The 26,108-nt window shown below is 41.2% G+C and overlaps 1 long non-coding RNA gene across 2 annotated transcripts in view; it reads left to right on the top strand.

Moving 5' to 3' along the window:
• Positions 1–1,315: 1,315 nt before the first annotated feature.
• Positions 1,316–26,108, top strand: part of LOC118002901 — a 197,636-nt gene continuing 172,843 nt past the window's right edge. For both annotated transcript variants that reach the window (XR_004677206.1, XR_004677208.1), the window contains exons 1-2: positions 1,316–1,691; positions 18,325–18,501. This is a non-coding gene — a long non-coding RNA (uncharacterized LOC118002901). The remainder of the gene's footprint in view (positions 1,692–18,324; positions 18,502–26,108) is intronic.

Genomic DNA, 26,108 nt, shown 5'->3' with positions numbered 1-26,108 from the left:
CTGACCCTCCCCCGTCTCGTGCTCTCTCTCTCTCTCTCTCAAATAAATAAATAAAATCTAAATTTGCATATACCTTTGTTTCGTATTTCTATATACTATAGAAAGATGATGTATTTGGGTCATGTTCATGAACATGTTCATTTTTGCCACATTGAGAAGTTGTGTAGGGGATATTAGCAATTGTAGAAAGTTGTATTATATGAATTCATGAACTCTGGTAGTCTGATAAAATACTGGGCTGTGACAATTCACATTTTATACCACACTCTCAGTTTTCTCTGCAGAATGGAATTACTTTGGTTAAAAGTTATAATTATTACAAATGGTGTAGACTACACTGAGAGGGAACTGTTTCAGAGAAATATAACTGTATGTGCTTGTATTTTTCCAAGAAAAATACTAGTTTTGTCCTAAAGGAGCTGCATAAAGTGTTTTATAATATTACCTTATTTTTCTTTTAATCTCCTTAGTATCTGTAATGAGGTCTCCTCTTTCCTTCCTGATGTTGATAATTGTGTTTTCAGTCTTATTTTCTTGATCTGTCTGGTTAGAATTTTATCAATTTTATTGTTATTTTATAAAAAACCACAGTTTTTGGTTTCATTTTTTTTTCTATTGCTTGTTCATTTCTATGTCATTGATTTTTGCTCTTTGTTATTTCTTCCTTCTACTGACTTTAGATTTAATTTGCTCTTTTTCCCCTAGTTTTTTTTGGTGGAAATTTAGATTATTAACTTTAAACTTTTCTTATTTTCCAATAGAAGCTTTTAAAGCCATAAATTTGTCTCTAGGCGATGTTAGCTGCTTTAGCTGTACCTCACAAATTTTAATGTGATATTTAATATAAACACGTTTTCAAATATAGTTCAGAATATTTACTTTCCCTTTTACTTTTTTGTCACATGAATTATTTAGATGTTTATTTTTTAGTTTCCAAATATTTGGATTTTCTAGGTATCTTTGTGCTCTTTTTCTAATTCTCTTGTGGTATGATTTCAGTTATTTTAAATTTATTAAGACTTGTTTTATAGCCCTAGTGAATGTTTCGTGTGCATAGAAAAACAATGTGCAGTTGTTGGCTGGAGCGTTCTACAAGGTCAAGTTAGTTGGTAATGTTCAAATCATGTATATCCTTACTGACTTTCTGTTCTTCTTCCATCATTTATTGAGAGAGGACTGATGAAATCTCCAGCTGTAATTGTGGAGTTCTCTCTTTGGCCTTTTGCAGTTCCAGCAGGTTTTGCTTCATGTATTGTAAAACTCTGTTGTTAGATATGTATGCTTTTAGGACTGTTATGTCTTCTTGAGGAATTGGTGCCGTTATCATTATGAAGTGTTCCTCTGCTATCAAAACTACTAAAATTAATCAAATGGACTTTTGATGATTTATAAAAACATTTAAAATAGAAGCACAACTTGTGTTTCTCCAAAGCCACATCCCCTTTCTCCTGCTTTGATTTTTCCCATGGCAACTGTCTCCACCACACAATTTATTTGTTTTCTGTCTTCTCCCACTAGGATAAAACTTCTAAAGAGTAAGAAGACTTCATCTGTTTTGTTCACTGCTGTTTCCCAACTACCTGTCATAACATGTGATCTCAATAAATACTTTCTGAATGAATTCATGTACAAAAAAGCTGCAACGACTGTAAGAACACAGTATTTCCTGACTCTACTCCATTTGCTCCACGGTAAATGGCTTCTGCTTCACACAGGGGCTATTTCAGAAATAACTTCTACATCTTTAGCCCAATTAGTGTCACAAAGCAGCGTTGCCTTGGGTTCTCAGGGTCTCAGGAAGATGTCAGTGAGATAATTCTTTGTTTTAACTTTCTCTTTGTATCTCATCCACTTCTGGCTAGCATTTAGTCCTGAATCGTCCCAGAATAGTGAATCTGAAGGGCAGACACCCAGACCCTGACCCCTCACCCTGGACTCCTATTAGGAGCCTTCACCCCTTCAGGAGGCTCTTTAAGGCCCTCATATACACTGGACTCTTTGGGCCAGCCTCGCTGCTTCTAGGAATGGTTTTTATATCCCTGATTGTAAGGTGAGTAGGAGCTTGGTTCTGATACCAAGACCCCAGCTACATGAAGCATTTATATTTCCCATGTCCTTATCCACACTGTGGTTTCGTTCCCCCAACCAATTCTGTTTATTCACACAAGCCAAAGGCTTTCATTGTCCCAGGAAATTTAAGCTTCAATTCTACCAGAAAAACTGAGGCTAACTCATTGTAATATTTGACAATGTAAACTGCAAGCAAAACATTTATCAATCAAATTTTCCTCACAGATTTATTTCTAAGGAGGGAAAAAAATCTCTTTTTAATTACTTGTATGTTTGGGGTATCACAGAAAGATCCCTGGGTCTGATGGTCAGAGTTAAAATCCCAGCTCCACCCCCTGGACAACCCACACCCTCTGTGAAGCAGATAATAGTAATGTCTGTCCTGCTTGCTTCTGTGGATCGACAGAAGGATCTGTGAGAAATGCTCAGGAAAGTGCCTTGTGTATTGCAAAGTTCTACAAGTGGGTAAACTGCTGTTGTCACCATGAGAAGTTTTTCCAACTTTAAGGTTTTCAGTGACTGTACATTTTTAGTCATTAATTCAAGAAGAGCATTTGGGTATTTGTTGCCTCAGAAGCCTTCACTCATCCTGAAGAGTACCTGCCTACAACTCTTAAACTGGAAGAAATAAAACCCAATATCCATTGCCTGTTACCTTGGAAACTAGGAGCATTTCAAAATACTGGTATGGAGGCAAGAGTCTCTCCTCTGCTCTCCTACCTGCCACTCCCCTGCAATATATTCAGTAAACTCCCATCTCCTTTAAAAACAAAACAAAACAAAACAATAATAAAATACTGGAAAGGAAACAATGTAACTGGGAGGAAAAGCACACTTGGGACCAATCGCCCTTTTCCCCCCACAAAGCTTAAAATACTAGGCACCTGTTTAAATATTTCCTAATCAATTTTTTAAACCTAAAAGTTGGATATATTTGAGTTGTGTTTGTTAAATAGATGATGAAGATGAGAAAGGTAAGATCTGTTTTCACCTTGGGGGAAGTTAATGATAATCATGAGTGATGTTGAGCAATTTTCATGTGCCTGCTGGCTATCTGTATGTCTTCTTTGGAAAAATGTCTATTCAGATCCTCTGCCCATTTTTAAACTGGATTGTTTGTTTTTTTGCTGTTATATTTATGAGTTCTTTATATATTTTGGATATTAACCCCTTATTGGATATATGATTTGCAAGTATTTTCTCTCATTCAGTAGGTCGTCTTTTCATTTTTGTTGATGGTTTCCTTTGCTGTGCAGAAGCTTTTAAGTTTGATGTAGTCACACTTGTTTATTTTTGCCTTTGTTGCCTTTGCTTTTGGAGTCAGATCCAAAAATTCATCTCTAAGACTGATGTCAAATAGTTTATTGCCTGTGTTTTCTAAGTTTTATGGTTTCAGGTCTTATATTCCAGTCTTTAATCCATTTGAGTTAAATTTTGTATATGGGGTAAGACAGTGGTCTAGTTTCATTCTTTTGCATGTAGCTGTCCTGTTTTCCCAACATCATTTATTGAAGAGACTGTCCTTTCCTCACTCTACATTCTTGCCTCCTTTGTTGTAAATTAATTGATCATTTATTTCTGGGTTTTCTGTTCTGTTCTATTGTTCTATGTGTCTATTTTATGCCAGTATCATACTGTTTTGATTACTATAGCTGTGTAATATAGTTTGAAATGAGGGAGCATGATGCCTCTGGATTTGTTCTTTTCTCTCAAGATTGCTTTGGTAGAATTCACCAGTGAAGCTGTCTGGTCCTATACTTTTGTTTGTTGGGAGGTTTTTGATTACTGACTCAATCTCCTTACTAGTAATTGGTCTGTTCAGATTTTCTGTTTCTTCCTGATTCAGTGTTGGAAGATTATACAATTCTAAGAATGTATGTATTTCTTCTAGGTTGTCCAATTTGTTGACATAATTGTTCATAATAGTCTCTTATGATCCTTTGTATTTCTGTGGTATCAGTTGTAACTTTTATTTCTGATTTTGTTTATTTGAGTCTTCTCTCTTTTTTCTTGCTGAGTCTAGTTAAAGGTCTGTCAATTTTGTTTATCTTTTCAAAGAACTAGCTCTTAGTTTCATTGATCTTTTCTATTGTCTTTTTAGTCTTCATTTCATTATTTTTGTTCTGATCTTTATTATTTCCTTCCTTCTACTACTTGTGGGCTTCATTTGTTCTTCTTTTTCTAGTTCCTTTAGGCGTAGAGTTTGGTTATTCATTTGAGATTTTTCTTTTTTTCTTGACATAGGCCTGTATCACTATGCACTTTCCTCTTAAGAACTGCTTTTGTTACATCCTATAGATTTTGGTATGGTATTTTCATTTTTTTCTAGGTATTTTTTTATTTCTCTTTTGATTTTTTCATTGACCCAGTAATTCTTCAGTGACATGTTGTTTAATCACCACATATTTGTGATTTTTTTCAGGTTTCTTTTTGTAATTGATTTCAAGTTTCGTACCACTGTGGTTGGAAAAGATGCTTGATATGATTTCAGTCTTGTTTTATTGAGACTTTTATGGTGGCTTAACATGTGATCTATCCTGGGGAATGTTGCATGTGCACTTGAGAAGAATGTGTATTTTGATGCTTTTGAATGGACTGTTCTGTATATATTAAGTCCATCTGATCTAATGTGTCCTTTAAGGCCAATGTTTCCTTATTGGTTTTATGTCTGGGTAATCTATCCATGGATGTTAGTGGAATGCTAAAGTCCCTCTACTATTATTGTATTGCTGTCAGTTCTTCCTTTAGGTCTGTTAATATTTGCTTTATATATTTTGGTGCTCCTGTGTTGGATGCACATATATTTACAAACATTTTATCTTCTTGTTAGAATGACTCTTTTACCATTATGTATTGCCCTTCTTTATCTTTTATTACAGTCTTTGTTTTAAAGTCTGTTTTATCTAATATGAGTATAGCTACCCAGCTTTCCTTTCATTTCCATTTACACAGAATATCTTTTTCTGTCCCTTTACTTTCCGTCTGTGTGTATCCTTACATCTGAAGTGAGTCTCTTGTAGGCAGCATATAGATGGGTCTTATTTTTTATGCATTCAGCCATTCTTTGTCTTTTGATTGGAACATTTAGTCCATTTACATTTAAAGTAATTATTGATAGGTATGTATTAATTGCCATTTTTAAAATTATTTTCTAGCTGTTTTTGTAGTTACTCTATTTTCCTTTTTTTCTTACTCTCTTCCCTTGTGGTTTGATGACTTTCTGTAGTGTTTTTAGATTCCTTTCTCATTTTCTTTTTTGTAACCACTGTAGGTTTTTGCTTCATTGTTACCATGAGGTTCACATATAACATCCTATGTATGTAACATTTTATTTTAAGTTAATGACCACTTAAATTTGAACTCATTCCCAAACTGCATTTTTACTTACCATTCCACATTTTATATTTTTGGTGTCACATTTTATATCTTTTTACTCTATGCATCCCTTAACTAATTATTGTAGTGTTAGATAATTTTATTACTTTTGTCTTTTAACCTTCATTCTAGCTTTACAAGTGATTAATATACTATCTTTACTGCATATGTACCTTTGCCAGTGAGATTTTTACTTTCATATACTTTCTTGTTATTAATTAGTGCCACTTCTTTTGAGCTTAAAAATGTCCTTTTAACATTTCTTGTAAGGCCAGTTTAGGGGTGATAAACCCCTTTAGCTTTTGCTTGTCTGGAAAACTCTTTATCTCTCTTTCAATTCTGGATGATAGCCTTGCCTGGTAAAGTATTCTTGGTTGGAAGTTTTTCCTTTCAGCTCTTTGAATATATTCATGTCACTTCTCCTAACCTGCAAAGTTTCTGCTGAAAAATCTGCCAATAATCTTATAGGGGTTCCCTTGTATATAACAAGTTGTTTTTCTCTTGCTGCTTTTAAGATTATTTCTATAATGTTTGACGTTTTAATTATACATGTCTTGGTGTGGCTCTCTTTGGGTTCATCATATTTGGAATTCTCTGTGCTTCTGGGACCTGGATGTCTGTTTCCTTCTCTAGGTTAGGGAAGTTTTCAGCCATTATTTCTTCAAATACATCTTCTGCCCCTTTCTCTCTGTCATTTCTTTCTGGAACCCCTATAATGTGAATGTTATTCTGTTTGATGTCATATAGGTCCCTTGAGCTATCTTCACTTTTTAAAATTTCTTTTTTTCTTGTTGCTGCTATGTTAGGGTGAGTTCCATTGCCCTGTCTTCCAGATTTTTGATCTTTTCTTCTGTTTCATCTAGTCTGCTTTTGACCCCTCTAGTATATTTTCCAGTACAGTTATTGTGTTCTTCAGCTCTGGGACTTCTATTTGGTAGTTTCTTATATTTTCTATCTCTTTGTTGAAGTTCTCATTGTGTTCCTTTATTCTTCTCCTGAGTTAGGTAAGCATTTTTAAGACTGTTACTTTGAATTCTTTATCAGGTAGATTACTTATCTCTGTTTCATTAAGGTCTTTTCTGAGGTTTTATTTTATTTTTTTTATTTGGAACATATTCTTTTATTTCCTCATTTTGCTTGACTCTCTGTGTTTGTTTCTATGTATTTAGGCAAAACTGCTACCTCTTCCAGTCTTGAAGGAGTGGCCTTGTGTAGGTGATGAAACTTATCGTTCAACCTTGACCTAGCACGTGGTTGTCTCTCGAACCTTTGTGACTGTCTGTGTAGCCTGATATATTCTGAATAGGTTCCTGATGTTGAGGGTGGGTCAAGACTTGTCAGTGATCTGAAGGAAGGATCTTATTTAGCACCTAGTTTGGGGCTGATTGGAAGCCAGACACTCAAGCAGCAGCTTTTAAAGTATAAAAATATATACAGTCCTGTGGAGTCACAATCTTAAACCCTGCTGGCCTTCAGACCAGGAGATCTAGAGGTGTTCCTGGTGACAGTTGTGAAAATCAGGGCTCCAGATGAGTGTATAAGCTCCTTCCTGGGAGGTATCATTGATCCATGGTGAGGCCAAGGAAGTACACAAGGATGGTGTCTGCCAGAGCACATCTGTAGCTTCTAGATGTGTGGCAAATCTGAAGCCTGTCCCTCAGACTGAAGCTCTAAGACAAGTAAATAGGCCTTTTTCACAGGGCAGGTTTTTAATCTGTTGTCTCTGAAATGCCCTGGAGGTAGCAGTCTGCCAAGAACTGTCTTTCTGATTGTTACAGTCCTGTGGAGCCCAGAAATGCGAGCATCCATCAGGGCTGAGCAATCAAGAGGCATCCTCTGTGTGTATTGCAGGTGTCTGCCAGTTTTAGTGAGGCAACTAGAGAGTGTAAGGGGTGAAGCACACTCACTGACTTCAGCAAGGCAGTGGGAAAATGCCTTGACTGCATGTGCAAGCAGCTTCAGTTACAGAGTGGGAGAGTGCCTTGTCTATGTGTACCTGCCAGCTCTAGCAAGGGAGTGGGAGAATGCCCAGCACACTTGCATTGGTTGGCCCTAGCCAGGAAGCAGGGGTGTGTTGCAATGCCCTTGCTTGCCAGCTTTAGTAAGGGAGCATGACAGTGCTGTGACTGCTTATGCTTGCCAGCCCCAACCAGGGAACAGGGAACAGGAGTGCTGAAACCTCTTACCCCTGTGGACTTAGCAAGGCAGTGGGATGGTGCTGCATCTGTATGCACCTACCTGTGCTAGGAGGATAGAGAGTACAAAAATGGCATCTACCAGAGAGTCCCAGTTGTCTCCTGTCCCTCCAGCAGATGCCTTAAGATTTGCAAATGAATCTCCTCACATGTCGTCAGGCACTATTCAGACTACTGCTGTTATAGTGAGTCCTGGGGTAAGACTGCATGCAAGTCATTCATTCATTCATTCATTTTTAAGGAGGCTCCATACCCAGTGTGGAGCCCATTGTGGGGCCTTAACTCACAACCCTGAGATCAAGACCCTGAGATCAAGACCTGAGCTGATACCAAGAGTTAGACCCTTGACTGACTGAACCACCTAGGCACCCCTGCATGCAAGTCCTTTAAAAGAAGAATCTCCGTTACCTATAGTCCTTTTGGTCCCTTAAGTGAAAGCCCTGCCAGATTCTTTGGGGATTGGCTTTCTGGTGTAGGTCCCAAGGGTACTTGATGTGGACACAAACCCCTTACTCCTCCAGGAGAAGCTCTGTATTTTTGAGACCTCTCCCCATCGTGGCTTGCTGCAGAGAAGGTAGGGGTTTTGGCAAGACTGCATCTCTGCTCCTACCCCACTTGATTGGTCCTTTTATCATTTATTGTGGAGGAGCTGTTCAGCTAGTTTTCAGTTCTTTTTCAGAAGGACTTGTTTCATATGTAGTTGTAGATTTGGTGTGTCTGTGGAAGGAGATGAGTTCAGAATCTTCCTACACTACCGTCTTGGACTGCTCCCACCCCCAACTCATTTAATCCAGATTCCTGGATTGTGATTCAGTAGCTCTGGAGAGGAGCCCTAGAATCGGCATTTTAATAGGCACCTAAGGGATTATGATGCAGGGTTCTGTGGGCTACTGGGAATCCCTCTGTCTTCCAGCTGCTGACCTGATTTTTCTCTTTTATCTTAGGTTCAATGAGCCTAAAACTAACCTTCCATGAATAGATAGAGATTTCTCTTCTCTGTCATCATTCCCAGACCAGTTTTATAAATGTAATCATTGTTGGGGCACCTGGGTGGCTCAGTTGGTTAGGTGTCTGCCTTCAGTTGGGGTCATGGTCTTGGGGTCCTGGGATCAAGCCCAGCATCTGGCTCCCTGCTCAGTGGGGAGTCTGCTTGTCCCTCTCCCTCTGTCCCTCACCCCCACTCATGCACATGCTCTCTCTCTCGCTCTGCTCTCTCTCAAATAAATAAATAAAATCTTTTAAAATGTAATCATTGTCATCTTTGTTCTTCCATCTTTCTTCTCTTTCCTTCTTCCTCTTCCTCCTCCTTCCTTCTTTTTCTTCTCTCTTATCTAGTCATTCATTAAGTCCTATTGTCTCCTTTTCAGTTTTCATTTATGTTACATTTCATTGTTATGGCCCCTCCTCCAAAACCCCCACCCTCACCAACTCACACCTGGACTATCCAAAAGGCTTCTGGCTTATCTCTTTCTTCTTTAATCCTTCTTTCACATAGTGGACTATTGTTTTGTACAAACATCATTTTTATCATGCCACTCACCTACTCAAGAATAAGTAGTGATTTTCTGTGTTCCTTATCAGAACTGAACTTCTCTCCCTAATATTTTTTTTTTAAGAGGAGGGGAGGGGCAGAAGGAGATGGACAGAGAGAATCTTAAGCAGACTCCATGCCCAGCATGGAGCCCAACGCGGGGCTCGATCTCACAAACCTGAGATCGTGACCTGAGCCAAAATCAAGGGTCAGACGCTTAACTGACGAGCCACTCTGGTGCCCCTCCCTAATATTTTATATTATTTATCAACTACATTTCTCACTATTCCAAAATTATGTATTTTTAGTCTCTGAAATAGTGCCTCTAGTCCACAGTTTTTTTACTCTTGCCTTTGAGTATGTATTCTCAAAATATATTTATTATAAACTTCCATGGACAGAGAACCACTTTGTTGAAGGGGACTGTTGATATATTGACTACATTATTATAAATCCCTTCCCATAGAGAAGGGCTAGGGAGGAAACCAAGTGGACTAATGGACTGATTGGATGAGGACTCTACACATTTTATTTTATCACAGATATAAACTTCCCTTTGGTGCTTTCCTTAGATTAAATTTGGTTTCTCTTGCTCAGTGAACTTTTAGAGGAGGTAGAGTACCTTTTAATATACTACCTATTGGTGAAATTCCCCTAAAGCTAAATGGCCAAAATTTTAAGTCAATATATAGATTGTTTTGAACACCTTAAAAATATTTCCTGTTTTGAGCAGTTTGTATATTTAGTTAAACTGAATCTACTAAGGTAAAGTTTTGACATGTTTTAATATTAGAAACCATGATCCAGAAATTCTGGAGAGATAGCTGGTCACTCTCTTAATAGATCTTTTGCTCTTTGTATTCCAGTCCTTTGGTGTCTCTGGTAGCCATAGAGAAGCTCATGTTAGAGATGGTTTAAGTACTTGATAAGTCAACATATGTTTCTTTTTAGAGCATGTATCATTGAGGTTGACCCCTGTCCATCCCCTTGAGAAAGACAGTTCTCAACTTCTTTTCACCATAGCATCACACCCCTAAGGGAGACCCCTCTTTCTGACAGTAACAGAGATGTACTAAATCAATTCTCAAAATATCTCTCCCTTTTCTCCTCGCTGGGTAGATGGTATTATTTGAAAAAGTTCCTCAGGTGGTTCTGAAACCCCCACCCATTCTCCATTGGGAATCACAGCTTTTATATATCCTTATTGCACCTTCCTTAATATACTAAAATTTATTGGCTTGATCTATCAGTTTCTGAAAGATTTGTGGTAAAATTTACCTCTGTATTTATAGTTCTGAAAAAGTATTCTTTCTCTTCTGTCACTTTTGTTTTATATAATTATGTGCTTATGAGTTCAAGATTGTTACATCTTTTCAGGATGGTATTTTTTTTTTTTTTAAGATTTTATTTATTTATTTGCGAGAGAGAATGAGATAGAGAGAGCATGAGAGGGAGGAGGGTCAGAGGGAGAAGCAGACTCCCTGCCGAGCAGGGAGCCCGATGCGGGACTCGATCCAGGGACTCCAGGATCACGACCCGAGCCGAAGGCAGTAGCTCAACCAACTGAGCCACCCAGGCGCCCAGGATGGTATTTTTTAAATCCTTATGTAGTATACTTCTTCATCTGTCTTAATGCTGCTGCATTAATTTTTATATTGTGTGATATTAATATTGCTAAGTATGCTTTCTTTTGGTTAATATTTGCTCGACATATCTTTATCTCTTCATTTTCATATGTTTGATGTGATTTTTTTAAAATTATGTTTTCTTGGGGTGCCTGGGTGGCTCAGATGGTTAAGCGTCTGCCTTCAGCTCAGGTGATTCCAGGGTTCTGGGATCGAGCCCCACATCGGGCTCCTGGCTCAGTGGGGAGCCTGCTTCTCCCTCTCCCTCTGCCTCTCTCCCTGCTCATGCTCTCTCTCTCTCTCTTTCCCTCTCTCTCTATCTCTGTGTCTCAGATGAATAAATAAAATCTTTAAAAAAAATAAAATAAAATTATGTTTTCTTATAAATAGCATTATTTGGATCTTAAAAAACTGATCTACACTCTTATCCCATTTTCTAATAAGTGGTTTTAATCTGGGGATTGGTAACATTTTACTATAAAAGACCAGATAGTAAATACTTTTGGCTGTGTGGGCCATATATATGTATCTCTGTTATAACTACTCAAAAATAGCCACTGACAGGACATAAATGAATGAAGGCACATGGCTGTAATTGGCCTGCTAGGCATAGTTTGCTGGCCTCTGGGCTTAGTCCATTTACAGTTTTGTGATTGATAATATATCTGGACTTCTTTCTGTCATCTTATTTTGTGTTTTTTATTTGCCGTCTATTTATTACCTAGGGCAGTGCTACCTGAGGTTACAGATGAACCAAAAATAATTCTTATTTTTATGGTTAAGGATTAAGTATAACCTTATTATATTTTTGTCAGTTTCTATATTTGTTGTCCTGGATTCTTTCTTGCTTAAGTGCATTCTTTAGTTTTTTGTTTGTTTGTTTTTTTAGTGAGAGTCTCTGGGTGGTAAGCTCCCTTAGTCTATTATACCTGAATAGCTGGGTATGGAATTCAAGGTGGGTAATTATTTTCTCTTAGTATGTGGAAGATATTACTCCATATTCTTCTGGGATTGATTATTGCTGATGATACATCTATTGTCAGTTTAATTGTCATTGCTTCAGAGGAATCTGTCTTTTCTCTCTAGTAACTTTTATAATGCTCTGTAGTTTGACCACACACTATGGTTGTGGATTTATGTTTATTGATTCACATTGCCTCTCAGAGTCCTTTTTTAAACTGTGGACTTTTTTCTTGAGTTCCCCAAAATTATTAGCCACTAACCATTTGAATATTGCTTGTCTCCCATTAACTCTTTGCTCTTGTAGAACTGACTAGATGTATTTTAAAACTTCTCAATGTATTCTCCAGGTCTCCTAACTGCCCTTTCATAATTTTTTTCTCTTTCTCTGTGGTTTGTTCCCAGTGCAATTTTTCAATTTCCTAATCCTCTTTTGAGTGTGTACAGACTTGAGGTGATCTCATCTATTAAGTTTTTCAGTTTCTTTATTTTTCATTTATTATATGTTTCCTCCACCTCCTCTAATTTCATTTGTGCCTATTTTTGTTTGAGTTTTTAAATGAATGTTATTCCTTCCTTTATCTCTGAGGATTCTGAAAATACATAAACACTTTTTAGATTGTTCTGTTATTTTCGTTTGCAACATTGGCTGACTTTCATTAGTTGTCTTTTTTTATTGAGAGATTCTCACTTTGTCTTTCCCTATTTCTTCACTCATCCCTCCCTGAATGGTTGTCTCTACCCCAAATCCCTTGGGACCCCTGTTCAGAACCAGGTATGGTATGGGTGGTTGGAGAGTTCTGCCCTGTGTGCTACCGAATCGGTCACAGGTCCAGTCCCTGCATTCACGGACAGCCTTGATCAGGCCCTCACTCACATCAGCTTGATTTCAGGATTGTGCTGGTTTCCTCCTATCTCCTTAGGTTTGTAGCATCGAGGGAGGCTTAACCTCAGGCAGCAGCTGCAGAACCTCTCCTGTCATGGGTAGGGTGGGTGGGGAACACTGGTCCAGCCCTGATTTCCCACAGTAAGCCTGGCTCAGGGCACCTGCCTTGTGCAGAGCGTCTCTATCATCCTGAATCCCCAAGAACTAAAATCAGTTGGGTCCAAGGAGATCATTACCTTGCTTTAGAGCACCCCTTTTAAATATCTTCTTTTTACATTTTATCTATTTATATTTGGAGCTGTGGTAGGAGTGGTATGGTTCCATTCTGCTTCTTTTAGGAACCATTCCACCTTGATCTGAGAGCTTTCTCCTATTCCTTTTGATTCTTTCATTGGTGACTGTACTGCTCAGCCCATTTTTCACACCTTACATCATTGTTGAATCCTCACACTCCCCTTGCACTCAGAGGAAGTAAGCATGAATTGTTCTTGGTAATTTTTCTCAGAGACAGATGGTGATGACTGAGCCTGCTAATAGGAGTGAGTTGGGTCTCAGGGGCTGTGTCTAAGTGAGGGCAGGACATGACTGGCTTGAGTGTGAATTCCGGCAGGGCTACCATGTTCCTTCCACCCTTGCTCCTCCCAACATCTCTGTCCTCAGCTAGCCTGGCACAGACTGATGTCCCAGTGCACAGAGGGGTGTGAGAAGGCTGTCTTTGGTTTGGGCTGACCCAGACTTGATACCTGCCACCTTTTCTGACACTCTATCTTGAACCTAATTAGTTTTAGCCCCTGAGCTATTGGGATGGGGAAGCTTTGTGTGGCTATGTGTGGTGCATTATACCTGAGCACAGGAAGCAGTGGGGGCAGAAATCATGCCCACGTTCCAGCCAAGCTGTGCATCCACAGGGCTGCATTCGCCCAGAGTGAGGGCCTTCCAATTTATACATAGTCTGTGCTGGCCATACATGGATGCATCTGTAGGTTTCTCATGACCTTGGAGAAGATGGTCAGGCTGTAAACCCCTTGATTGCCACCCTTTGAGAAAGAGTGTTGTTGAACCCCATACTGGGGATCCTTTTCCACCGGGCATGATGGAGGGAGGGTTAGGGCCTGGTGCCAAGTTGTTGTACCACCCAACTGGCTGCTGGAAGAAGCTCCACAGGCTGGGCTTCCTTATTTCAGTGTAGAGCTGGCAGATGAGGCACCAGGCTTCCCCTTTTATATGGGTTAGGCCTCAGATATTTTCTCCAACTAGTGACACCCTCAAACTGCCAAGTGGCCAGAGCAGGTCCCAGCCTTTCTTCCCTCCGTGGGCCAGCTTTTTGTGCACAGTGCCCTGACACCTTGGGCATGGATCTAATTCCTCCCTCCCCACCCTGCCATCTTGCCAAGTTATGCAGCTATTTCTGGCCATAAAGCTATAAGAAGTTGGCCCCAGGGAAGGAGTTGCTGGAAATCCAGCCCTCGGTACGGGAAAGTCATGGTAAATGTCACCTTGCAGTGCTGCCGATATACTCAGTATTAAGTAATCTTATAGCTTGACTCCTTCTCAAGGGACACATCTATGCTAGTGCGTAAGATAACGTAGAAGCAGTGGTTTCTAGAACCAAATGCATACTTTCTTTAGTTTCTTAATTTTTTTTTTTTTGTTTGCTTGTTTGTTTGATTTTGTTTGACTGATCCTCAGCATCCTTTCTACTTTTTATAATTGCCAAAACTTGCCAGAGAATTCCTTCAGAGAGGCTTAGGAGATGACAGAAGGAAGCAGAGGCTCATCTGTAATAGAAAGAAAAGCAGCAATTATGGAAAGGATGGAGGAAGTGAGAGAAAGAAAATCAAGGAAAAGAGACTGGGAACAAGTTCAGTCCAAGGGTTTCATGTGTTTGGTAGATTTGGGTTAGAAGTCACATTCTCAGGAATGTCTTGTGCTAGCCACTGTCTCTGAACCCAGTTAGTAGGAACAAGGGGATGAGATTCAGGAACCATTAGGAATCTGTCTTACAGCCGGGGTATGGGAGTCAGGGAGCCAGCCTATCAAAGCTAAGACTTAGAATTGTGGAGGCTTTTGATGAACTGCTCTCCTAGGAAGCATTTTACTAGGCAAGGCAGTTTACCAATGCCGGGGGCGGGGGGCGGTGGGCAGGAGGGCAGCATTTATGTTTGGAACAGGGCAGTTCTTCCTTGTGTGGGAAGCTGTTTTCACGTAGGCACTGAGAGCATTTGGAAGTCTGTATATGCCTTCATGATTGCTATGAAAAAATATCAACCATGGGCCCTTGGACATGGTAGAACAGCAATAGACAAAATTCCTAGAGAATTAAAGGGGTATGGATTCCAACATCATGAAATTTATCAAATTATCTATAAAAGAGAATCTCTGGTGGCTGTTTCCACTCAGACCAGAGAAATCAAATGCAGGGATATGACTGTCATTGGCACCATGGGAGAGATGTAGGAATTACACTTAAGAACGAGGGAGCAGAAAGTATGTTCTTATGATTGTGGCATTCAGAGAGCAGGAGTGGAAGTCTGTAGGTGGATTATAGACTGTGTAATGAGGATGGAACTTGAGACCCACCAGAAAAGCAGGTTTCCATGAGTGTGGCCATTTGGGATGCTGGGAAACCAGAGTCTGGGAGAACTTTCCTACATTGTGCCCCTGCTTTATTACACATCTGTTTCACTTTTCTATTTACTTGTACATCCACTCCTCCTCTCTTACCCCTACCATTTTACCACTTACAGTAATCCTTCCCTCTATCATCTTGCAATGCTACCTGCTCTAAGGTATTTTTCTCACCCATTGGAAAAAAAACAGAGTTCCTATCGTGTTGTGGGCTTTGTGCATTTCACATGTATCATCTCATTTCCTGGTTCCAGCAGTTCCATGAGGTAATTATGAGGGAGCTTTCAGGAGATATCCAAATGGGGTTTAAGGTCCCTGGATCTGACTATGTAAGGGTGTTTTCATTTCATAGGCACAGAGGGTACTGATGAATTGTGACCACTATTTTTTTTCTCAAAGATTTTATTTATTTATTTGAGAGAGAGAGTATGAGCATGGGGAGGGGCAGAAGGAGAGGGAGAGGGACAAGCAGATTCCCTGTTGACTGGGAAGCCCGACACAGGGCTCGATCCCAGGACCCTGAGATCATGACGTGAGCCGAAGTTGTGACCACTATTTTTAAATGAGATTGACAAGGGTCACTACAAGAAGATCCTGCAAACTCTTCTTTCACTAAGGGAAAATAAGTAACAGATGCTTTGTTTAGGTTCTTTTAAGTAAGCAAACATGTCTGGAGTCAGGTTTGAATCAATGAGTATCAGTAGCAAGTCAGGGAATGTTGGTACCTTTCTAGGCAGGTGTAATGAAATAACATTCTTTGCCAAGGAGGATCAAGGGTTGAAACTTGTATTGTTGAATCCCCGGAACACACCCTGGTTCAGGAGAGACTTGGAAGGCTGAGTAATTTATTTCTCAGTGGTGACCCTCAGCTGGCCAAGTTGTAGCAAACTTAGTTATTGAAGTTCTATTTTCCAGCTAAAGACAGATGGACCCTTTGATCTGAGATATTTTGCTGTGGTCAGAGAGCTCACAGTCAAAGCACAGCCAGGTACCGTGAGCAGAGGCAGTTTTTGTTTGCCAGAAATCCCCCCGATGAAGTTATATAATCCAGAGCATCTGATCCAGTGAAAGATGGGAACAGTGAAGTAGCATAGAGATCCAAGGGGCTTCTGTTTGGGGTGTTAGAAGATAAGTAGTGGGACATGGGAATAGGAGAGAGAATGAACGTTTGATACCATTCATGTGGGGCTGATGGGAGAAAGAAATTCTCCCTGACCAAACGATCAGATCATAGAGTTTGAGGGATAGGTAGAACTTAAGCACATGAGCCCCTCATTGTATGGAGAAACTGAGGCCCCAAGAGATTTTCCAAGGCCATACAGCTGGGAATGGTTAGAATGGGATTCCAATCTATGTCTTCAGACTCTAACTTCACACTATGTGGAGTTGAGTTTATTTTTGTAAGGTTCCTAATTTAGTCCTGCATCTGATATGGCCAAGTGAGTCTCTTGTTTCCTTTTATGAAGACACAGGCTATAGATATGCTATTATTTCCTTCTTAGTAATGGTGCCTGAAGCTCATAAGTTTACACACCAGGTAATAAACCCCCACTCATGGTCTAAGAGAAAGGTTGAAAACAATTTACGTAAAAAATATCAAAATCCCAAACTCATTAATGGATCCAATTCTTACTAACATTCCTTTTTCCTCCTACTTGTCTTTATTTTTGTGATGGTTTTGGGCTTCCTGAAGTGAATGATGATTTATCTTGAACAAAATAGAATTTGTTCTTGAATCCTGCTGGTGTAAACACTATGCTGAATAAAAAGAAGTAGATACAAGTCCCAGGAATAAATCAGACTCCTTGCTTAAAAAGCAAGCACATAGTTCAGTTATTTCTTTCTGGAAGATAAGAAAAATCCACAAGGCTAAGAGTCCATCTCCTTGCCCATGTGTAGGACCTCATTCAAGTTATTTGTTGATTTATTTATTTGTAGTAAGATAGGGTTTTTTTCCTCCCTTGCTTCCTTCTCTTCATTATCACTCATTCTTAGAGGGGTCTCTGGTAAGTCAGGAAAAAAGAGACTTTGTCAGCACAAAAGTATATTAAAGTCAGGCTATGAAAGGTGGTGAATATTAGCAAGGAAAGGTGCATTAGAAGTGTTGTCCCTCTGAGACTCTGAAGGAATTAAAATAACCAGGACTCACAGGACAGAGAGAAGCTGATTCACCAAAACCCCCCATCCCCCCGCCCCTGGGGTTTAGACAGGACTTGAGGGAAACAGAGGGATGGAAGAATAATGGAGACATAGGCAGAGAGATAGAAAGGGAGACTAGAGAGAAAAGGGCCTCACAGAGTCCCCCAAAGATAGGTTCTGCAAGGACTGAGGAGTTACTTGATGGAAAAAGTGAGGGGCCCCCTGTGTGTTTGTGATCATCTAATCAGTGGAAAACGTTCATTATGGTGATAGACTGTATACCTAAGGTAAAATATAATTGCTGTCCAAACTGATACCTTTTTGCAAGTGAAAGGGGGCAGTACGGATTATGCTGATCCAAGGGTAGACTGGGACTATCTGGCAAGTCTGGACATACATAGTCACCTAATGCAGCTATAACCCCTCTAGACCTCATGGATATAACGAAGAGGTTAGACTCAATCAAAGCACAGTTATTAAGCACTGATCTGTCCAGCACTGTGCTTGGCATGGAGGATACAAAACTGAGCTCTTCTGTTTCTATCCCAGATGAGTTGTTGTATCTGTGGCCAAGACTTTCATGACATTAAAGAGCAAGGCAAAATCTTCACAGTCCAGTTCCCCAATTACGATGCTTCTTAGCAGGGATTGTGTCTGTGGCTTCCTCCTGGTCTTGTCTGCATGGTGGTGGCCGCACACCCTGAAGCAGGATGAGTCAGAGCAGTGTCACTTTGTTCTGCTTCTGCCCCACATATGCTGGTTTTAATCAAATGAACGCCTAATCCTGTAGTGAATTTTATTAAGCCCTTTGCCCTTCCCCATTCCATCTGTTACATGTCTCATTCTCTATGCTCCAAATGGAATAAGCTGTATTTTTTCTCAGACTTTTTCCCCTCCGTGTTTGATGTCTTTCAGAACTAGGCCTGGAGTCAAGAATTACAATCAAGCTGAAGTGGGTCTGACTAAGGATTTGCAGTCTCCTGAGTCACTTTGTCTAATGCAACACTTCTCTTATCAGCAAAGTCTCCAGTTTTGATGGCGTTTGATGCAGTGTGCTGGGGAGCTCTGCAGTTGGTTTCACAGACCTTCCTGGTAGGCTTGCAATTACTGTCTCCCCAGGCTGTAAAAGGCCCTAGGGACACATGGTTCTGGGGCATCCACTTGGATCAGCAGCTCTATGCTGCAGAGCCCAGATACCTGCCAGCGGATGCATCATAATCTTGCCTCAGTGGGCCTTCCTAATTCTTTTGATTTATTTGGGTATTTTACTGTCTTATTGGCCATATCTTCGTACACATCAAAACCCAGCTCACCTTGAAAATAGGCTTCAGGGCCTGTGTCTTGGGAATAGCAAAAGACTATAAACAAATCTTCCCCCAAGGAGCATATTTCTTTTTATTGTAGTTTCTCTCCTTGGCAGGTATGATAAGGTTTTTGTCTAGAGGAATGAAAAACATTTAAGAGGTGTTGATGGTATGGCCAATTACACATTTTGTTCTCTTTGAGCAAGCATAACCCTAGATACCTGGGTTCTGCCCCTCTTTTGTATTATTTATTTCATGTCTGTGTAATTTTCCCCATTTTTAAGTTCCTGTGAGGGGAAGCTTCCTGTGCCTCTCCTCTTTCAAGCCGTTCTTCACCCTATCCTACTACACCCTAATTCTAAACCCATTGTTTCCCACAGAGGAGGTAATTGATAAATGCTTCCAAACTCAATAAAGATCTTTGGCCTGTAAACCAGTAATTCCCTTATTTGATGCTGTCTGAAAGACTCACTGACAGGGGTGCCTGGGTGGCTCAGTCGTTGGGCATCTGCCTTCGGCTCGGGTCGTGATCTCAGGGTCCTGGGATCGAGCCCCGCATCGGGCTCCCTGCTCCTCGGGAAGCCTGCTTCTCTCTCTCCCACTCCCCCTGCTTGTGTTCCCTCTCTCGCTGTGTCTCTCTCTGTCAAATAAATAGATAAAATCTTAAAAAAAAAAAAAAAAAAGACTCACGGACAGATCCTTAGAGGGAATGCAGGGGTTAATGTCCTTTGAGTAACAAGGCCATGCCAAAGGTGTGGAAGATAGGAAGGTCACTCCATGTACAGTCCTGTGGGGATGTTTTGCTACTACAGCGGCTGAATCTTCAGGCCTCTAGGGATGCTGGTGAAGCATAGGGTTGATACCACATCCAGTCTTTTAACTCTGTTGCTTACTACTGTTGCTATTTGACATATACTCACAAACCTGCTTTGTGGTAGGTGGGAGGAAAGGTGTCATAAACCTAGGAACACTCAGCTAAACTAAAGCCCAGGGCATGCCTTAAAAGAAGCACCCAGAATCCTCAGTTGCTTCCCAAACCAGATTCAAATAGGATGTGCCCTACCTTGAAATAGGAATCAAACCAGCCTAAAAAACCAAAGGGAGGAAGACATGGGGCAAATGGCCATTTGATTCTCTACCTCCTATTCCTTATTTTTTTAGTGTTTCAACCCAGCTGTAGCATGCTTTGTACCCTATTTGACACTTTCATGTTGCTTCTCTCTGTTGGTAGTCAGTGGGCTTCTGGTCAGCCGGGGATGATAATGCTTTATTACTACCTCTGGGTAAAACTCTGATTGCCAGGAATTCTATTTGTGTGTGAGAACAATCCAAATTTCTGCCTCATTGGGGGTGGGGTAGGTGGGTCAGGATTGGCTATTATGGACAGATGGTGAAAGTTCAAGGCATTAGGAAACTTCACATGAGTTTCCAATAGAGAGGAAGTATACAAAGTATATTATAATAACTTTCTCTGTTTGGAAAGTAGATGCCCTCTTGTTCAGGGCTAAGTGGTGAGAAGCATGAGAAATTGTTTTCCATTTATGTTGTGATAGCCATGACTTTAGAAGGCATTGAGGTGTCTACAGGGCCAACTATATGGGGACATGCAGCACATGCTCTGTACAAAGTCTGCCTCCAGTTAGGAGGAAGGGGTGATGTTTGGTCATTTGTCTGCCCAGAGGGGATACCTTTCTGTAATTCTAGTAATATGAAGCCTTCTAGTCATCTTCCTACCAAGAAGAGGGAAAACTATCACTGAGATCATGTCTCCATCATCAAATCACATTCCTAACTCAGCAAAGACATAGAATATAGTCTTTTGATTCTAGATTGGTGTTCTTTACCTAGCTCCATCATTTTGCTGTGTGTGTGACTAGGGGCAATCAGAGATGGTGGGTATTTATTTTTTAAGATTTTATTTATTTATTTGACAGAGAAATAGAGAGCACAAGTAGGCAGAGAGTCAGGCAGAGGGAGAGGGAGAAGCAGGCTGTCCACTGAGCCGGGAGCCTGGTGCAGGACTCGATCCCAGGACCCTGAGATCGTGACCTGAGCCAAAGGCAGCCACTTAACCGACTGAGCCACCCAGGTACCCAAAAATGCTGGGTATTAAATTTCTTCAGGATGGCTCTTCCCCCTACTCCTTTTCTGAACCCCAGTCTTTTAAACTTAAAAATCTAATACCCCACATAGCTACTAAATGCAGGGTTTCTGGCTCCTGGGAATACTGGGTGATCAATACCAGTTGGAGTAACTTAAGCAACAGCTGAAAAAGCCAACAGAAACTTAGAGTTTTGTAATCTAGGATTAACAGCCAGTTGGGACTTCTTTGAAGTGTAGAGATAGGAAGAAGATATGTTGGCCCTGGCTTGGTAGAGAAGGGAGTGAAACATTCTGGTGAAAGTGAATACAAGCACAAGCCAAGTGTGTTGGGGACAGATAGTTTCTTTGTGTGGCTTGAACTTAAGTTTGAGGAAAGGAACTGAAGTTCAGAGACTTGACCTTTTAAACTCAGGTCTAAGAGAAGCAACGATATTGCAAGTTCCAAAGGCGTGGAATATGTCTTACACATTGTAAGTGTCTTTGCAGCTGTCAAGGTACTGTTTTTCCTTTGGTGGGCACTCAATAAATGTTCACTGAATTGGATTGAATTTCCCAAAGATAAGGATGAAATTGGTGGAAAGCCCTGATTTGGGTATTTTTCAGTCTGTTTTGTCTACATAATTCTGTGATTCCAGGAAGGCTAGGAGGCAGGAGAGAAAACATCAGGTTTGAAGATCAAAGAGATTCATTGTGGCTGGAACATGAAACATGAAGGAATTCTGGTGAGAGATGAGGCTGGAAAAGTATATGGAAGCCAAGTCATGCAGAGTCTCCTCAGTTGGTTAAGGCATTTGGACTTCATCCTAAAAGCAGAGTGGAGCCACAGAAGGATTTTAGTGAGAGGTATGACATGCTTAGATATAAATATTAGAAAGCTCACTGGGTATAGCATAAAAAATGAATTAGAAGCACTCAAGTAGGGACAGGAGAACCAGTTGGTAGATATCTCAAATTTGGGAAATGATGATTTTAACCTGTACTAGGCTAGTAGCAGTGAGAGTGGAGAAAAGTGGTTGGATTCAAGAGAGGGAATTGACAGTTCTTGAAATTGATTGGATGTGAGGGACCTTGGGTGGGGAGGAGCAAAGAGTGAAGGAGGATTCCAAGGTCTCTGATTGGGCAATGATAGAAAGTGGTGCCATCAACAAGACAGAGAACAGAGCAAAATAAAAGGGTATTGGGAAGATGATGAGTTCAATTTTTTACATGTTGAGTCTGAGGAGCTTGTGGGACATCCTAGAGATGTGTAGTTGGCAGTTGGACGAATGGTCTGATGTTTGTTTTGTTTTGTTTTGTTTTTTTAGAGAGGGAGCGAGCGAGCAAGCACACATGAGTGGTAGGGGCAGCGGGAGAGGGAGAAGCAGACTCCCTGCTGAGCAGGGAGCCTGATGCAGGGCTCAATTCCAGGACCCCTAGATCACCACCTGCGCTGAAGGCAGACACTTAAACCGACTGAGCCGCCCAGGCTCCCTGGGTCTGAAGTTCTGAAGAGAGATATCAGTTGAAGTACAGACTTGAGAATGATGTAGACATGGGAGTAGATGAATTTGTTCAAGGAAATACCAACATGTAAGGGCTTGCCAGAGTTAGAAGGGTGCATAAAGAAACCTAACCATGAGTGGTTAGAGGGATAGGAGGCAAACACAGAGGCGTGCTTGGGGAAAGAGAGAATGTAAAAAAAGAAGGAATGGTGCAACTTCTTCACCTTTAAGTCATCCAATCTCTAGGTTCCTAATACTTCACATTACTTTGGTCAATAAATCCTAGATTGGGGGGGAAAAAAAGCATATCCAACCACTACTGTGTAAATGATAGAGCCCAAGGTCGTTGGTCTGTTTTATTTAAACATGTCTAGGTTCTGCTCCCTCTGAGGGTTTTACTTATACCAGAGAGAACGAGAAGAAATCCTCTTCACACACTTTACAGCTGCACTAAAAGTAGCCAGCAGGGAAAGTGACCTATAAATACTATGCGCACATTAAGGTAAGTACATTTTTTAAAAGTCATGTCTTTTGGCTGTGGTCTAACGTGATGATAGGTGGAAATGGAACTGAAGAGTGACAGGGAAATATTAATGGAAGGTGACACGCAGTCCTTTGGCCTTAGAAAGAGTAATGGGCTATATCTGTTCCCAGAAGGAAAGTTTGATGAATAATGATCTTGATATACATTTTAAACATTCTGACAGTGATGTAATGGGTGCTACTTTTACTCTTTGGATAGCGGATTCTCTTTTGCTCTGGTTGGGTCTACTCCTTCAAGGCTGGGTAGAGGGCCACCTAAGGGAAAACTGGCAGAAGCATCACGACTCCTCTGTTCCGATCATAGGCTGTGGGTGCCGTAAAAGGCATGCTGTAAGAAGCTGTAGGTGGGTGCTATAACATCAGGGCCTGCTTTTCCTGCAGAGGAAAGAGAGCAAATCCAAGGTCTCAAGAAGGCGTACTTTCCCGAAACATCGCCCTCCCCAGGTTGCTGAGTAAGAGCTGATGATTCACATTTAGATGCCCCTCCACCCGTACCCCCATCCTAACAACACAAAAGTTGAGTCAAGCTTGAACTTTGCTAAGAAAACAGTTTTGCTCTTTTTAGTCTTAGCACTGGCATCTACAGACAGACTCTGTGGGAAGGCAGAACCCTAGTTACCTCCTCTCCAAGCTGTTGCAGGAATTTCAGACCTCTGCTTGCCAAAGCACTTTTACGGAGCTTGGGGTTTTTCTGTTTTGTTTTGTTGTTTTGTTTGTAGTGGGGTGAGGAAATGCCTTTAGCCACTCCCTCCCCTTCCTTCTCTGGGTCTCCATTTTTCCCCCTCCTAACGTTGGGTCTGAATTGGGGTTCCTTGAGGTCCCCCAGGCCTGTTTGTGTCTCCACCAGGGGGCCCCAACAGCAGAGAGCTTGTCCTCAGCCAGGCCCTTCCCTGGCGAGCTCAACTGGCTCTAGAGGCCTGCTCTATATTTGGACAAGGCAAGTCATGATATGTCAGTCTATAGAAAGGGAGCTTGTTTGGAGTGGGAACACACAGGAAGAGGCTTCGACACTGAAAAAGCACATACCCCCCTGGGGGCTGGGAGGAAGATAAAGAGACCCAGTTGCTCTATGTGGTCTAGAAATCAGGATGGTTAGATGCTGCCTGGCCCTGCTGGTGCTTTGCCTGATTCCTTGGCCTTATAAGTTTGTGTTCACCTGTGTGAAGTGGCTCCCGGTTTAGAGAAGGGGTATCAGAAGCAGACAAACCTAGCTCTGTTCGTTGGCCGATGTGTGACTGAGTGAGTTGTTGGACTTTCTACACCTCATTTTCTTTATCTGTTAAATGAGGCTGTCTTATGGGCCTGCCATGAGGGTTAAATGAGAAAATGAATACATAAAACAGCAGTAGAGTCTGGCTTTGTATGTGTGTGTGTGTGGGGGGGGTCCTTCCCTTCTCCCCAGTCCTCCTCCTTATTTTTACCTTTGCTCACATTATTCCCCCTTCCTGGATCATTCTCTCCACCTCTATAAATTCCACTCACTCGCCGTGCTCAGGTCCTCCTGCCTGTTACAGTTCTCCAGTCCTTTTGCTGTCCCAAGCAGGCCATACCTGGCTTCACATTCTGGCAACGACCTTCTTTCTTAACATTGTTTTGCTGATTCTGCCCACCTAGACTACTGCTGCCCTCTGAGGGAAGGAAACTGTCAAATACTGGTTCTCTTTCTGCGATACCTGGCAAGATGTCAAGTGCTTAAAAAGGCCTAAGTAACATTTGAATGAATGAATGCAGAAAGTTACAGGGAAAATGAGGGGGCAGTGTGTACTGTGGTTAAGGCCTGAATACTTAATAGCCTGCCTGGATTTGAATCCTGGTGCTATCAATTATGAACTTTGAAACTCTAAGAATTGTTGAATCTCACTGTTCCTCAGTTTTCTCATCTGCATAATAATGGCAGTGGTAAAAATAGTGCTTCTCTCTTAGGTTCGTTGTGCAGATTAAGTAAGTTAGATTTGAAGAGTGTTTAGATCAGTGCCTGGCACATGGTGCTATGTAAGGACTCCTCCATTATTATTTTAAAGAACATGAGTTTAGGATTAGACAAACCTGAGTTCAGAGCCTGCTCTACTGCTTACTAATTGTGTGACCTTGGACAGAAGTTATTCAGTTTCTTTGTGCTCTCATTTCCTTATCTGTAAGATAGGGATAATACATCTGCCTTATAAATTGTTGTGAAGACGAAATTGAGATAAGAGCCTAGAACACAGTATGTGCTTGATAACTGGTTGGTTACTAGAAGCCTGCTTCAGTCTTCCAGAAGCAAGAATTTGAGATGACTGCGTGAAAAATCATTGTGGTGGCCCAGGCCCCATTTAGGAAACTGAAAACTGGGGTTTGCCCTGACTAGAAGGGTTGAGAAAAGAGTGGAAACAGGGGTTGTGGGTGTATTGCAGGAAGGGCTAGGGAAGTTACTTTGTGCCGGTTGCTAAGCTGTATCACCAAAATCCTGACCAAATTAGGTCATTAAAAATACATTTGGAAGGAGCTAGAGACTTTTGCCGGTGTGAAATTCCAACACAGGTCCATGCAAGTCACCTGTGTGTCTTGGATTATGTAAGGTGTTTCTTATGTTTTGTCCTTACGTAGCCAGCTGTGTTACTGTCATGGTGACGCTGTAGGTGTGAGTGGAGATGTGCCATCCTCTGCCAGCCAAGCGGGTCTGTGATTCTCGGTTCCCAAGAAGGTGAAATTTGCAAGCTCAGAACTTGTGTATCCGAAGGGGGCCACTTGGCCTCTTCTTCTGAAGCCAAGTTGGGACTGAGAGAGTCCCAATTTCTAGGGTTTAGTGTATTGATTCTCTACGAGGATCTCGTTTGGTGCTGAGTGATGTTTTAGGCCCCACCAGGATCTATGTGCCCTTATAACCTCTGCCGGCACGGAGTGGCTGTCTGCTCTCTACCGTTCAGGGCAGAGGGGATCTGAGTGGTTTCCGTCAGGAGCCTCACTAGGTCCATTGGCTGTGCAGGGAGGAGTGGGGCTGGCCGTGGGGAAGCGAAGGAGAGGCAGGCAGGGTGGCCTTGACACTGATTACTTCTTTCACAGGTGTCTTTGCTGTGTTTGAACCACAGGACTAGGGATTTAAACCTCTCCTCCACCATCTGGATCTGCATTTAGATTTCATGACGTAATCTTCTCACATTCCTTCTCTCTCTCTGCTGCCTCTTCATTTGAATTTAATGCTAACTTCTGCAACGCAATAAATTCTTTGGAAAAGAGATGTAATATATTTCTACCTCATATTATAAATTTGTTGCATATTTGGAGTATC

This window comes from Mirounga leonina, unplaced genomic scaffold, assembly GCF_011800145.1.
Source record: "Mirounga leonina isolate KUSES-001 unplaced genomic scaffold, KU_Mleo_1.0 Mir_85, whole genome shotgun sequence".
NCBI classification, from domain to species: Eukaryota; Metazoa; Chordata; class Mammalia; order Carnivora; family Phocidae; genus Mirounga; species Mirounga leonina.
This window is presented reverse-complemented; position numbering and strand designations above follow the sequence as displayed.